Source organism: Anser cygnoides, chromosome 10 (assembly GCF_040182565.1).
Source record: "Anser cygnoides isolate HZ-2024a breed goose chromosome 10, Taihu_goose_T2T_genome, whole genome shotgun sequence".
Lineage (NCBI taxonomy): Eukaryota > Metazoa > Chordata > Aves > Anseriformes > Anatidae > Anser > Anser cygnoides.
In genome coordinates, this window is record NC_089882.1 from 18,961,893 (window position 1) to 18,975,925 (window position 14,033).

Below are 14,033 nucleotides of genomic sequence, written 5' to 3' on the forward strand. Positions count from 1 at the left end.
CCATACGATACAAGCTTGCATCTCCCACATCCAACTTTGCTGTCAACTGCAGTAAAGACGATTAAGACCGCTGGCTTTGTAACGTCTCTTGCTGATGTCTGGGGGAGACAACGAGCTCTGGTCTCACCCTGCTCTCGAGAAACTCTGTAGGAGAAGGACGTGAGGAGGGAGCAAGCTGTGACCCAAACGCCAGTGTCCTGCGGCTCTCCCGGAGGGCGGCAATGCTGGCCCAAAGGTGCGGTGCAGGCGCCGCCACTCCAGGGCTGCAGCCCTGTCCGAGGGACATCTCCGCTCCTGCCTGTGGCACGGGGAGCGTTGCCAGCAGGCCGAGGGAAGCAATCCTTCCTCTCCGCCGCGTGTCGCGGGACCCGGCATTTGAGCCTGTGCCGGCTGCAAGAGCGGCCACCCTCTTGCTTGGGTGCCGAGGGCCCAGGCCCCAGCGTGGCACCTCCAGCCACCCCTGTGAGGCGGGGGCTCTGTCACAGTGGGTGCCAGGTAGCTTTGGGCGTCCCTGCCCAAACGGGGGGCGTGCGGTGGTGATGTCACAATGGCTGGCCATGGCGACCCGCGGGGGCGAGGAGCATATAAAACGCTGCTGGGCTCGGGCCGTGCCTCAGTGCGATTTGGTGAGTTGGGGAGAGGGCAGGGAGGAGGGGGCTGCCCGGGGCTGCCGAGGGAGGAGGGGTTGCACACCTCGGGCCCGTGCTGCAGACTCACCCTCGTCCTGCTTCTCCCTCAGGGTCGGCAGAGGAGCGTGTGGAGGAGAAACCCCGGCACCGCTGGGGCAGTGACTCTCCAAGTGCTCGCTGTCCAAGTGCACCATGTGTGAAATGAAGCGGAAGGCTCCCGACTCGAGGGAGCAAGGTGAGAGAAAATTATCCCGTCCCACAGGAGGGCGGGGAGGGGCTGGGGGGGCTGCCTGTGGCCGAGAGGGGAGGCAGGGGCAGGCAGGGGCTCCCCAACCACCCCGGGGCAGGGCCCCTCTGCTCCTTGGCAGGGGGGGCCCAGGTCGGGCTCTGGGTGCCTGCTGGGACCCTTGTGCCTGCTGTGCCTCCTTCCCCTCCACAGCCTCTGGCCCTGCCCATCAGCCAGCATGGCAGGGACAGAACAGGCTCTTGGGGACAGTCCCTCAGGGACACCTGGCCCCGCAAAGGTGCTCAATGGCTGTGCCATTTGCTCTCTCCCCTCCAGCATGCATGCTGTGTGGCCGGGCAGATGCTGACCCGAACATCTGCGGCCCCAGACACGAAAGGAATGGACTCTGTGCCCACGCGTTTTGCCTGGTGAGTTCCCCCAGGGTTCCCGTCAGCATCCCACCAGGGACGGTCCCTTCAACTATGACCCCTAACGAGATCCTGCTCTTTTCTACAGTATTTTGTGGATAGCCTTTCACGGCGTGGAAGCATGCGCGAAGACATAGAGGGGTACCGTCCTGACGACATCCGATGCGCAATCAAGCGGGCATCCCAGAAGGTGAGGACCTGATGGGAACAGGGAGGTTTGGGCCAGGAGATGCTCCCGCGAGCTTAGCCTGGACCCCAAGGCAGCAATGCCAGCCTTTCCAACCTGCTCCGGGACAAACTGCTGCTCTGGCAGACGAGCCTTGTCCGCCAGGGGGGTCTGCAGAGCGTGACCCAGCAGCGCCCGCACCCTGTGCCCTGCCCTGCCCAGGGGTGTGGGGCCAGCGGTGGCGGCATCGAGCCTGGTGCTAATGGGGCTGCTGTGTTCTTTTCAGCAATGCTTCGTTTGTGGCGAGCGAGAGGCCACCATCACCTGCACGGAGACAGGCTGTGAACGCAGCTTCCATCTCCCCTGCGCCTCGGAGGGAGAATGCGTCACCCAGTTCTTTGGGCAGTACAGGTAAGGGCTGCCAGCAGCAGCCAAGCAAGAGAGGACCCCACGCTGGTGCTTCCCAGCAGCCTGGCAGAGCCGGAGGCAGCGCCAGAGCCTGGATGGGCCTGGGGCTCCTTCACGTTCCTCTGCCCTCCTCGCCACAACCGCGGCAGGCCCAGCACTTCTCACCTTGCCCTTCCCTTCCCTCTCCCCGCCAGGTCCTTCTGCTGGGAGCACCGCCCTCAGCAGGCAGTGCAGGCAGCTCCGGAGCAGGACACCATCTGCATCATCTGCATGGACCCTGTGGGGGACAGCAAGTCCTACCACACCATGGTGTGCCCAGCCTGCAGTCACGCCTGGTTCCACCGGGGCTGCATCCAGGTAGGAGCCCTCCCCTCACCCTGCGCGCACGGCAGGTGCTCAGCAGCACCAGGGCCCGCTCACCTCTCACCGCATGTGTTTCTGCTGCAGGAAATGGCCATACACACAGACAATGTCCACATCAAGTGCCCCATCTGCAGAAACAGGGTGGAGTTTCGTTCAGAACTGTGCATCATGGGGATCCGAGGGATCCAAGTCCCAGTCAGGTTGGTGTCCCTCTGCCCTGCTCTCTAGACACGAGGGCACAAGCGCTGCGCATGGCCAGGGACTGGACAATTTCCCTCCCTTCTCTTGCAGAGGACCAACCTGGGAGAACAACAACGCCTCTGCATCGCTGCAAGAGAGGCGCCGGCGCTGTACTGTCGGGGAATGCCTTTACCCACAAGGCAGGGAGCAGGCGGAGGGACAGGGGTGAGTTGCCTCAGCAGCCATCTGGGGCTCTGCCCACGTCCTCAGCCTCAGCACATGCTGGGGGAGCCAGGACAGAGCACAAGGGATGTGCCAGCCACTCCCTGGCTCAGACACTTTGTCCTCACACCCACAACTCTTTGCTTCCCCAGGCCCTGGCAGCTGCTCCTGTGCCGCTCCTGTGCTGCTGAAGGCACCCACCGGCGCTGCTCCAACTTGACCAACAGCACAGGCACCTGGGACTGCGACAGGTGCGCTGGCCTGGGCACCAGCAGCCAGGCAGCACCGGGGCCATTACAAGGTATCCCGGTGACTGACAGTACAAGGCAGGAGAGAGACCAGGCGACGATCCGCCATGTACTTTGGGCACCAGACACCTTTAACCAGCCCCAAAGACGCCATGAGACCAGTGCTGAGAGCAGCACTCACAGCCCTAACGCTGAAACAGCACCAGGAACCTCCAATCGCCCCACGGTGCCCGAAGGCAGACTCCCCGCCGGCCAGCGGGGGCAACCCCGGACAAGAAGCCGCTCACTGCTGGAATGTCCAGCCCCAGATCCCCAGAGACGGCCCCGAAGACGACGCAGGAGCAGCCACGCACCAGAAAACGGTGCTGGGAGCAGCAGCAGCACCAGATCTGCCAGGGGGGCGGCATCGGGGTCCCCCAGTGGATCCCCAGGGCCTAGGCGGAGACGACGCTCCAGCCAGCAGGGGACGGCCCGGACAAGAAGCCGCTCCCCGTTACAACATCAGGCCCCAAATACCCAGAGGCAGACCCAAAGACGGCGTGGGAGCAGACGTGCTACAACCCCCAGTGCTCAGGGCAGCAGCAGCAGCAGCTTTGAAAGCGAAACGGCACCGGGGTCCTCCAGCGATTCCCTGGTGCCTGAACGCAGCAGCCGCTCCAGCCACGCCGGGCCAGTCCGGATGCGAAGCCGCTCCCGGTTACAACATCGGGCCCCAAATCCCTACGGCCGGCCTGAACAACGCCACGGGAGCAGCCGTGCTCCAGCCCCACGTCCTGGCTCCAGTCCCCAGCCGCCATCACAATAAAGCTTGCTGCCAATCCCATCTGTGCTGAGAGATCACACGCGCGTCGGCTTCAGCCTCACTCGCACGACTAAGCCGTGTCTCCCTGCTTCCTTCCCTCCCCCCCATTAGATTGATTAGGAAAGCAACGCAATTCCAGTAAGCACGTTTGGCTTAATCACATTGTCCAAAAGGGGTTACGATCTACACAGCCAGACATGTCGTTTGGGCTGCACATGTCCCAGTTATTAGCCAACCGTCACCCTGTAGACTATGGCACGTAGAGTTAGGAGCCGCGAAGTTAAAGTGTCTTTGACGAATTGTAGTATGAACTTTCCCTGTGAGATTCCAAAGTTTCACTCCATTAAAACACCCCTCTGTTTCTAACTGCGCATTCATTAGCGCAGGCCCATGAGTTTTCAGGTCAGAATCAGTACGATACAAGCTTGCATCTCCCACATCCAAGTGAAAACCATGCTTAGGTGTGATCGTTGCACAACCACAATTGCACGCAGTTACAATTCCTTGCCGTCCCCACCCACGTTGAACTTGGGCATCATAACGCACCACGGGGCCTTATCACATGCATGGGCTTCGCAAGGCTGCTGTTGACAATTTGGAATAATGGGGAGTGGTACGACAAAATAAGGTAGATACCAAGATGTTTCAAGCACAGGTTCTGCTCGCCACCGATGTGGGCATCTAATCCCCGAGGGTGATGTAAGCAATACCAACAAGACGATTTGTTACCTAGCTGCCGAATGCAGCACCAACAGCGCAAGCAGCCAGGCGGCACCGGGGTCCTCCTGAGGCTCCCCACCGTCGGGCAGCACCAGCCCCAGCACCGCCAGCCAGGCAGGACTGGGGCCCTCCTTGGCTCCCTGGTACCCGAGAGCAGCAGCTCCAGCACCCTCAGACTGACAGGAGTGGGGATGCCCCACAGCTCCATAGTGCCCAAGAGCAGCAGCGGCTCCAGCCACCCTGGACCAGAGCAGAGGACAACCCGATCATGATTACAACGTCCAGCCCCAAATCCCTACAGCCAGCCCAGAACACGCTGCAGAACCAGGCATGCGCTAGCCCCAAGTGCTGGCCCTAATCCCCAGCCCCCAAGCCCAATACAGTTCTGAGCCAGCCTCTCCCCGCTCCCCTCGCCCATCTTCCCCCAGGCTGCTTGCTTTGCAGGGGAGCCCATGGCAGCGGGGACGAGCACTCTGGACACGCTCTTTCCCAGTGGCACACGTGGGTGATCACAGCACTGCAGCGCTGGAGAGGAGGTCGGGGCTGGCAAGAGGTGGGACAGGTGAGAGCAGGGCTGGCAGCCGGCTTTGGGCTCTTGTATGGCCTTGCCGTTAGCGCAAGGACTCGGCTTCGGCTTATCTGGCTTGCTCAGGCCACGCTCGTGAGCCTGCAAGAAAGGGACAAGTTTAACGGCAGCATCCTCCCCAGCAGGTTTGGGTCGAGGCGTCTGCCTGTCTTATGCCCGCTCTGGCACCGGTGCCTGTGAAGAATGACGTCGCGAGGTGCTGGGCCTGCTCTCTCAAGGAAGAACTACAGGCTGAGCACTGAGCCGGAGAAGTCCAAGGTCGCAGGTACGGGCTGTACACGCCTCGCACAAGCAGGACCGCTGTGGAGCGCGGTGAGCGCCCCTCGCCTCGCTTGAGATCGACTGCCTCCAGTGGCAGTGGCCGTGCTGAGAGAGGCGTGGTGGGGCAGAAAGCGAGTGAATCCCTGAGCCGAGGCGAGATTTTGGGAGGGCCTTTCCTGCAGAACGAAGGACTCCGCCAGAAACTCATGTCGCGTGGTGTTGCCTGTCTTTGTCCCATCGGACTCTGGGAGTTCCTCTTCCAGGGCAGACGGCCTCTCGGGTTCTCGGATTAATGCTTTCCTCGGAAACGATGATACTGCTGGGCAGTCCGTTTGCTCTTGCACCGGCCAACCCGGCACAATCCTGCTTGTGAGACCGCAAGGCTGGTATTTGAGGAGTCCGTGGCACCCACAAGTAAGGCAAGCTGCTTTGTGGGGCACCAGGGATTGTTTTGCACAAGGAAAGCTACTGCGAGGCATACAGCCTTAAGGAGGCTGTGAGTTAGCCTAGATGAGCTGTGTCTGCGAGCCTCTCTGTCCCCGCATCTTCTCCAGCACAGTGAAGAGATGTAGTAGCTACAGAGAACGTTCCAGGTACAAGCAGGACATCAGGAAGTGCAGTGGTGGCATTATTATTTTTATTTTCCTTGGAAATGAAATTGGGTCCTCACATCCAGCTTTTGAAGTAACTTTATCTGGAAGTAGCAGAGCAGCGTTCCTGAGTACGTAGTTTCACGCGAGGGGACGACTGTACAGCCTCCCACTTGCATTGGAGAGCAGCTCAAACTGGAAGGAGCCCCCTGTTGCGGAGATGCGCTCCATAATGCTGGTGTCTAGGGCCGTCAGTGAAGACAGTGAGAAGGTAAATGGCTTCCTGAAGCTGTCTTCCCCCGTGCTGATCTGCAACCTGGAAGGTTGTTTTCCTGTAGTTATCAATTTTTTGCTTGTACTTGAAATGAATGGTGTGAGTTTACCTCCTGACTCCTGAAGCTTACTTTTCTCTCCTTTTTCACAAGGGATAGTGAACAGCAGGCTGCTGAATGCACTCTGGACATGCTCCGTCCCAGTGGCACACGTGGGTGATCACAGCGCTGCAACGCTACTCTGTGTTGGTGCGGCCTCCCCTCGAGTACTGTGTACGGTTCTGGGCACCACAGTACAAAAAGGATGTGAAACTGTTGGAGAGTGGCCAGAGAAGGACAACGAAGATGGTGAAGGGCCTAGAGGGGAAGACGTACGAGGAGCGGCTGAGGTCACTTGACCTGTTCAGCCTGGAAAAGAAAAGGCTGAGGGGAGACCTCATCGCGGCCTACAGCTTCCTCACGAGGGGGAGCGGAGGGGCAGGCGCCGATCTCTTCCCTTTAGCGACCAGCGACAGGACCCGAGGGAGCGGTGTCAAGCTGTGGCAGGGGAGGTTTATGCTGGATATCAGGAAGAGGTTCTTCACCGAGAGGGTTGTCGCGCACTGGAACAGGCTCCCCAAGGACGTAGTCGTGACACAAAGCCTGTCAGAGTTTAAGAAGCGTTTGGACTGTGCTCTTAGTAACAGTAACAGGTAGTAGTCAGAGTAGCTTGGGTGCAGGAGACGCAAAAGGGGCCTTTCCAAAAGGCCAATTATTTTTCCAATTTCTTATCATTCTTCCGGAAGGACTGTCGGTATGTACTCCCCTGGGCTACTTCAATTTTCGAAGCTCGATCCACTTCTTCGTTGTTCTGACGTTCTTCGGTGGCTCCCAGCTGCTGTTCCGCAGCAGTTTTTTCCCTTTCTTAAATATGCTCTCACAGAGACGCAAAAAACGTCGCTTATTGGCTTGGCTCTGGACAGCAGCAGGGCCATACGATACAAGCTTGCATCTCCCACATCCAACTTTGCTGTCAACTGCAGTAAAGACGATTAAGACCGCTGGCTTTGTAACGTCTCTTGCTGATGTCTGGGGGAGACAACGAGCTCTGGTCTCACCCTGCTCTCGAGAAACTCTGTAGGAGAAGGACGTGAGGAGGGAGCAAGCTGTGACCCAAACGCCAGGTGTCCTGCGGCTCTCCCGGAGGGCGGCAATGCTGGCCCAAAGGTGCGGTGCAGGCGCCGCCACTCCAGGGCTGCAGCCCTGTCCGAGGGACATCTCCGCTCCTGCCTGTGGCACGGGGAGCGTTGCCAGCAGGCCGAGGGAAGCAATCCTTCCTCTCCGCCGCGTGTCGCGGGACCCGGCATTTGAGCCTGTGCCGGCTGCAAGAGCGGCCACCCTCTTGCTTGGGTGCCGAGGGCCCAGGCCCCAGCGTGGCACCTCCAGCCACCCCTGTGAGGCGGGGGCTCTGTCACAGTGGGTGCCAGGTAGCTTTGGGCGTCCCTGCCCAAACGGGGGGCGTGCGGTGGTGATGTCACAATGGCTGGCCATGGCGACCCGCGGGGGCGAGGAGCATATAAAAGGCTGCTGGGCTCGGGCCGTGCCTCAGTGCGATTTGGTGAGTTGGGGAGAGGGCAGGGAGGAGGGGGCTGCCGGGGGCTGCCGAGGGAGGAGGGGTTGCACACCTCGGGCCCGTGCTGCAGACTCACCCTCGTCCTGCTTCTCCCTCAGGGTCGGCAGAGGAGCGTGTGGAGGAGAAACCCCGGCACTGCTGGGGCAGTGACTCTCCAAGTGCTCGCTGTCCAAGTGCACCATGTGTGAAATGAAGCGGAAGGCTCCCGACTCGAGGGAGCAAGGTGAGAGAAAAGTATCCCGTCCCACAGGAGGGCGGGGAGGGGCTGGGAGGGCTGCCTGTGGCTGAGAGGGGAGGCAGGGGCAGGCAGGGGCTCCCCAACCACCCCGGGGCAGGGCCCCTCTGCTCCTTGGCAGGGGGGGCCCAGGTCGGACTGTGGGTGCCTGCTGGGACCCTTGTGCCTGCTGTGCCTCCTTCCCCTCCACAGCCTCTGGCCCTGCCCATCAGCCAGCATGGCAGGGACAGAACAGGCCCTTGGGGACAGTCCCTCAGGGACACCTGGCCCCGCAAAGGTGCTCAATGGCTGTGCCATTTGCTCTCTCCCCTCCAGCATGCATGCTGTGTGGCCGGGCAGATGCTGACCCGAACATCTGCGGCCCCAGACAGGAAAGGAATGGACTCTGTGCCCACGTGTTTTGCCTGGTGAGTTCCCCCAGGTTTCCCATCAGCATCCCACCAGGGACGGTCCCTTCAACTATGACCCCTAACAAGATCCTGCTTTTTTCCATTCTATAGTTTCTTGCGAATGGCCTTTATCGGCTTGGAACACTACATGACGGAATTTTGGGATTTTTACTGGAGGATATACAGCACACAATCAAGCGGGCATCCCAGAAGGTGAGGACCTGATGGGAACAGGGAGGTTTGGGCCAGGAGATGCTCCCGTGAGTTTAGCCTGGACCCCAAGGAAGCGATCCCAGCCTTTCCAACCTGCTCCGGGACAAACTGCTGCTCTGGCAGACGAGCCTTGTCCGCCAGGGGGGTCTGCAGAGCGTGACCCAGCAGCGCCCGCACCCTGTGCCCTGCCCTGCCCAGGGGTGTGGGGCCAGCGGTGGCGGCATCGAGCCTGGTGCTAATGGGGCTGCTGTGTTCTTTTCAGCAATGCTTCGTTTGTGGCGAGCGAGGGGCCACCATCACCTGCACGGAGACAGGCTGTGAACGCAGCTTCCATCTCCCCTGCGCCTCGGAGGGAGAATGCGTCACCCAGTTCTTTGGGCAGTACAGGTAAGGGCTGCCAGCAGCAGCCAAGCAAGAGAGGACCCCACGCTGGTGCTTCCCAGCAGCCTGGCAGAGCCGGAGGCAGCGCCAGAGCCTGGATGGGCCTGGGGCTCCTTCACGTTCCTCTGCCCTCCTCGCCACAACCGCGGCAGGCCCAGCACTTCTCACCTTGCCCTTCCCTTCCCTCTCCCCGCCAGGTCCTTCTGCTGGGAGCACCGCCCTCAGCAGGCAGTGCAGGCAGCTCCGGAGCAGGACACCATCTGCATCATCTGCATGGACCCTGTGGGGGACAGCAAGTCCTACCACACCATGGTGTGCCCAGCCTGCAGTCACGCCTGGTTCCACCGGGGCTGCATCCAGGTAGGAGCCCTCCCCTCACCCTGCGCGCACGGCAGGTGCTCAGCAGCACCAGGGCCCGCTCACCTCTCACCGCATGTGTTTCTTCTGCAGGGACAAGCTGTGAGTGCAGGCATTCTCTGCTTCCAGTGCCCCATCTGCAGAAACCAGGTGGAGTTCTGTTCCGAAATGTCCATCATGGGGATCCGAATCCCAGTCAGGTTGGTGTCCCTCTGCCCTGCTCTCTAGACACGAGGGCACAAGCGCTGTGTATGGCCAGGGACTGGACAATTTCCCTCCCTTCTCTTGCAGAGGACCAACCTGGGAGGACGGCAACGCCTTTGCATCTCTGCAAGAGAGGCACCAGCGCTGTGATGTCAGCGAATGCCTTTACCCACAAGGCAGGGAGCAGGCGGAGGGACAGGGGTGAGTTGCCTCAGCAGCCATCTGGGGCTCTGCCCACGTCCTCAGCCTCAGCACATGCTGGGGGAGCCAGGACAGAGCACAAGGGATGTGCCAGCCACTCCCTGGCTCAGACACTTTGTCCTCACACCCACAACTCTTTGCTTCCCCAGGCCCTGGCAGCTGCTCCTGTGCCGCTCCTGTGCTGCCGAAGGCACCCACCGGCGCTGCTCCAACTTGACCAACAGCACAGGCACCTGGGAGTGCGACAGCTGCGCTGGCGTGGGCACTGGTAAGTGGCAAAGGCCTCATGCTGCTGGGCTGTGGCCAGGCCAGGCCTGGCTGCAGGAGCTCAGGGCAGCCTTGCCAGAGTCTCTCTGACCCTGGACGGGTCAGAGCCTCTACTGCCGTGGGTCTGGAAGTCCATCCCACTCACCTTCCTGTCTCCCCTTACAGCCTCCAGTACCAATCTGGGGCTCGCTGGCCCCAGCACCTCCAGTCCAGAGGCTCTGGGGCCCTCCCGTGGCTCCCCAGCACCCGCAAGGAGCAGCCTCAGCAGCACCAGCAGCCAGGCAGCACCGGGGCCATCCCACAGTTCCCAGGAGACTGAGAGGAGAAGGCCAGGGACAGAACAGGGGACAATCTGCCAGCCTGTACATCAGGCCCAAGACACCTGGCACAGTCCCAGAAGACGCCGCAGGAGCAGCCGTGCTGCAGAACCCAGCGCTGGGAGCAGCACCCCCAGCTTGGCCAGCCAGAGGGCACCAGGAACCTCCAGTCACTCCTTGGTGCCTGAAGGCAGACACCCCACTGGCCAGCGGGGGCGACCCCAGACAAGAAGCCGCTCACCGCTGGAACGTCCAGCCCCAGATCCCCAGAGCCGGCCCCGAAGACGACGCAGGAGCAGCCGCGCACCAAAAACTGGTGCTGGGAGCAGCAGCAGCACCAGATCTGCCAGGGGGGCGGCATCGGGGTCCCCCAGTGGATCCCCAGGGCCTAGGCGGAGACGACGCTCCAGCCAGCAGGGGACGGCCCGGACAAGAAGCCGCTCCCCGTTACAACATCAGGCCCCAAATACCCAGAGGCAGACCCAAAGACGGCGTGGGAGCAGACGTGCTACAACCCCCAGTGCTCAGGGCAGCAGCAGCAGCAGCTTTGAAAGCGAAACGGCATCGGGGTCCTCCAGCGATTCCCCGGTGCCTGAACGCAGCAGCCGCTCCAGCCACGCCGGGCCAGTCCGGATGCGAAGCCGCTCCCGGTTACAACATCGGGCCCCAAATCCCTACGGCCGGCCTGAACAACGCCACGGGAGCAGCCGTGCTCCAGCCCCACGTCCTGGCTCCAGTCCCCAGCCGCCATCACAATAAAGCTTGCTGCCAATCCCATCTGTGCTGAGAGATCACACGCGCGTCGGCTTCAGCCTCACTCGCACGACTAAGCCGTGTCTCCCTGCTTCCTTCCCTCCCCCCCATTAAATTGATTAGGAAACAGGCGTCCAGCCCCAAATCCCTACAGCCAGCCCAGAACACGCTGCAGAACCAGGCATGCGCTAGCCCCAAGTGCTGGCCCTAATCCCCAGCCCCCAAGCCCAATACAGTTCTGAGCCAGCCTCTCCCCGCTCCCCTCGCCCATCTTCCCCCAGGCTGCTTGCTTTGCAGGGGAGCCCATGGCAGCGGGGACGAGCACTCTGGACACGCTCTTTCCCAGTGGCACACGTGGGTGATCACAGCACTGCAGCGCTGGAGAGGAGGTCGGGGCTGGCAAGAGGTGGGACTGGTGAGAGCAGGGCTGGCAGCCGGCTTTGGGCTCTTGTATGGCCTTGCCGTTAGCGCAAGGACTCGGATTCGGCTTATCCGGGTTGCTCAGGCCACGCTCGTGAGCCTGCAAGAAAGGGACAAGTTTAACGGCAGCATCCTCCCCAGCAGGTTTGGGTCGAGGCGTCTGCCTGTCTTATGCCCGCTCTGGCACCGGTGCCTGTGAAGAATGATGTCGCGAGGTGCTGGGCCTGCTCTCTCAAGGAAGAACTACAGGCTGAGCACTGAGCCGGAGAAGTCCAAGGTCGCAGGTACGGGCTGTACACGCCTCGCACAAGCAGGACCGCTGTGGAGCGGGGTGAGCGCCCCTCGCCTCGCTTGAGATCGACTGCCTCCAGTGGCAGTGGCCGTGCTGAGAGAGGCGTGGTGGGGCAGAAAGCAAGTGAATCCCTGAGCCGAGGCGAGATTTTGGGAGGGCCTTTCCTGCAGAACGAAGGACTCCGCCAGAAACTCATGTCGCGGTGCCCTTTCTCCAGCCGTGTGGTGCTGGAGGACGTGGTGTTGCCTGTCTTTGTCCCATCGGACTCTGGGAGTTCCTCTTCCAGGGCAGACGGCCTCTCGGGTTCTCGGATTAATGCTTTCCTCGGAAACGATGATACTGCTGGGCAGTCCGTTTGCTCTTGCACCGGCCAACCCGGCACAATCCTGCTTGTGAGACCGCAAGGCTGGTATTTGAGGAGTCCGTGGCACCCACAAGTAAGGCAAGCTGCTTTGTGGGGCACCAGGGATTGTTTTGCACAAGGAAAGCTACTGCGAGGCATACAGCCTTAAGGAGGCTGTGAGTTAGCCTAGATGAGCTGTGTCTGCGAGCCTCTCTGTCCCCGCATCTTCTCCAGCACAGTGAAGAGATGTAGTAGCTACAGAGAACGTTCCAGGTACAAGCAGGACATCAGGAAGTGCAGTGGTGGTATTATTATTTTTATTTTTATTTCCCTTGGAAATGAAATTGGGTCCTCACATCCAGCTTTTGAAGTAACTTTATCTGGAAGTAGCAGAGCAGCGTTCCTGAGTACGTAGTTTCACGCGAGGGGACGACTGTACAGCCTCCCACTTGCATTGGAGAGCAGCTCAAACTGGAAGGAGCCCCCTGTTGCGGAGATGCGCTCCATAATGCTGGTGTCTAGGGCCGTCAGTGAAGACAGTGAGAAGGTAAATGGCTTCCTGAAGCTGTCTTCCCCCGTGCTGATCTGCAACCTGGAAGGTTGTTTTCCTGTAGTTATCAATTTTTTGCTTGTACTTGAAATGAATGGTGTGAGTTTACCTCCTGACTCCTGAAGCTTACTTTTCTCTCCTTTTTCACAAGGGATAGTGAACAGCAGGCTGCTGAATGCACTCTGGACATGCTCCGTCCCAGTGGCACACGTGGGTGATCACAGCGCTGCAACGCTACTCTGTGTTGGTGCGGCCTCCCCTCGAGTACTGTGTACGGTTCTGGGCACCACAGTACAAAAAGGATGTGAAACTGTTGGAGAGTGGCCAGAGAAGGACAACGAAGATGGTGAAGGGCCTAGAGGGGAAGACGTACGAGGAGCGGCTGAGGTCACTTGACCTGTTCAGCCTGGAAAAGAAAAGGCTGAGGGGAGACCTCATCGCGGCCTACAGCTTCCTCACGAGGGGGAGTGGAGGGGCAGGCGCCGATCTCTTCCCTTTAGCGACCAGCGACAGGACCTGAGGGAGCGGTGTCAAGCTGTGGCAGGGGAGGTTTATGCTGGATATCAGGAAGAGGTTCTTCACCGAGAGGGTTGTCGCGCACTGGAACAGGCTCCCCAAGGACGTAGTCGTGACACAAAGCCTGTCAGAGTTTAAGAAGCGTTTGGACTGTGCTCTTAGTAACAGTAACAGGTAGTAGTCAGAGTAGCTTGGGTGCAGGAGACGCAAAAGGGGCCTTTCCAAAAGGCCAATTATTTTTCCAATTTCTTATCATTCTTCCGGAAGGACTGTCGGTATGTACTCCCCTGGGCTACTTCAATTTTCGAAGCTCGATCCACTTCTTCGTTGTTCTGACGTTCTTCGGTGGCTCCCAGCTGCTGTTCCGCAGCAGTTTTTTCCCTTTCTTAAATATGCTCTCACAGAGACGCAAACAACGTCGCTTATTGGCTTGGCTCTGGACAGCAGCAGGGCCATACGATACAAGCTTGCATCTCCCACATCCAACTTTGCTGTCAACTGCAGTAAAGACGATTAAGACCGCTGGCTTTGTAACGTCTCTTGCTGATGTCTGGGGGAGACAACGAGCTCTGGTCTCACCCTGCTCTCGAGAAACTCTGTAGGAGAAGGACGTGAGGAGGGAGCAAGCTGTGACCCAAACACCAGGTGTCCTGCGGCTCTCCCGGAGGGCTGCAATGCTGGCCCAAAGGTGCGGTGCAGGCGCCGCCACTCCAGGGCTGCAGCCCTGTCCGAGGGACATCTCCGCTCCTGCCTGTGGCACGGGGAGCGTTGCCAGCAGGCCGAGGGAAGCAATCCTTCCTCTCCGCCGCGTGTCGCGGGACCCGGCATTTGAGCCTGTGCCGGCTGCAAGAGCGGCCACCCTCTTGCTTGGGTGCCGAGGGC

The 14,033-nt window shown here is 60.3% G+C and overlaps 1 long non-coding RNA gene across 1 annotated transcript; it reads left to right on the forward strand.

Moving 5' to 3' along the window:
* Nucleotides 1–8,088: 8,088 nt before the first annotated feature.
* Nucleotides 8,089–11,054, forward strand: LOC136791623 (uncharacterized). Its single transcript, XR_010833987.1, has 4 exons — nucleotides 8,089–8,355; nucleotides 8,449–9,488; nucleotides 9,580–9,961; nucleotides 10,126–11,054. It is a non-coding gene; the product is annotated as an uncharacterized lncRNA (long non-coding RNA).
* Nucleotides 11,055–14,033: the final 2,979 nt, after the last annotated feature.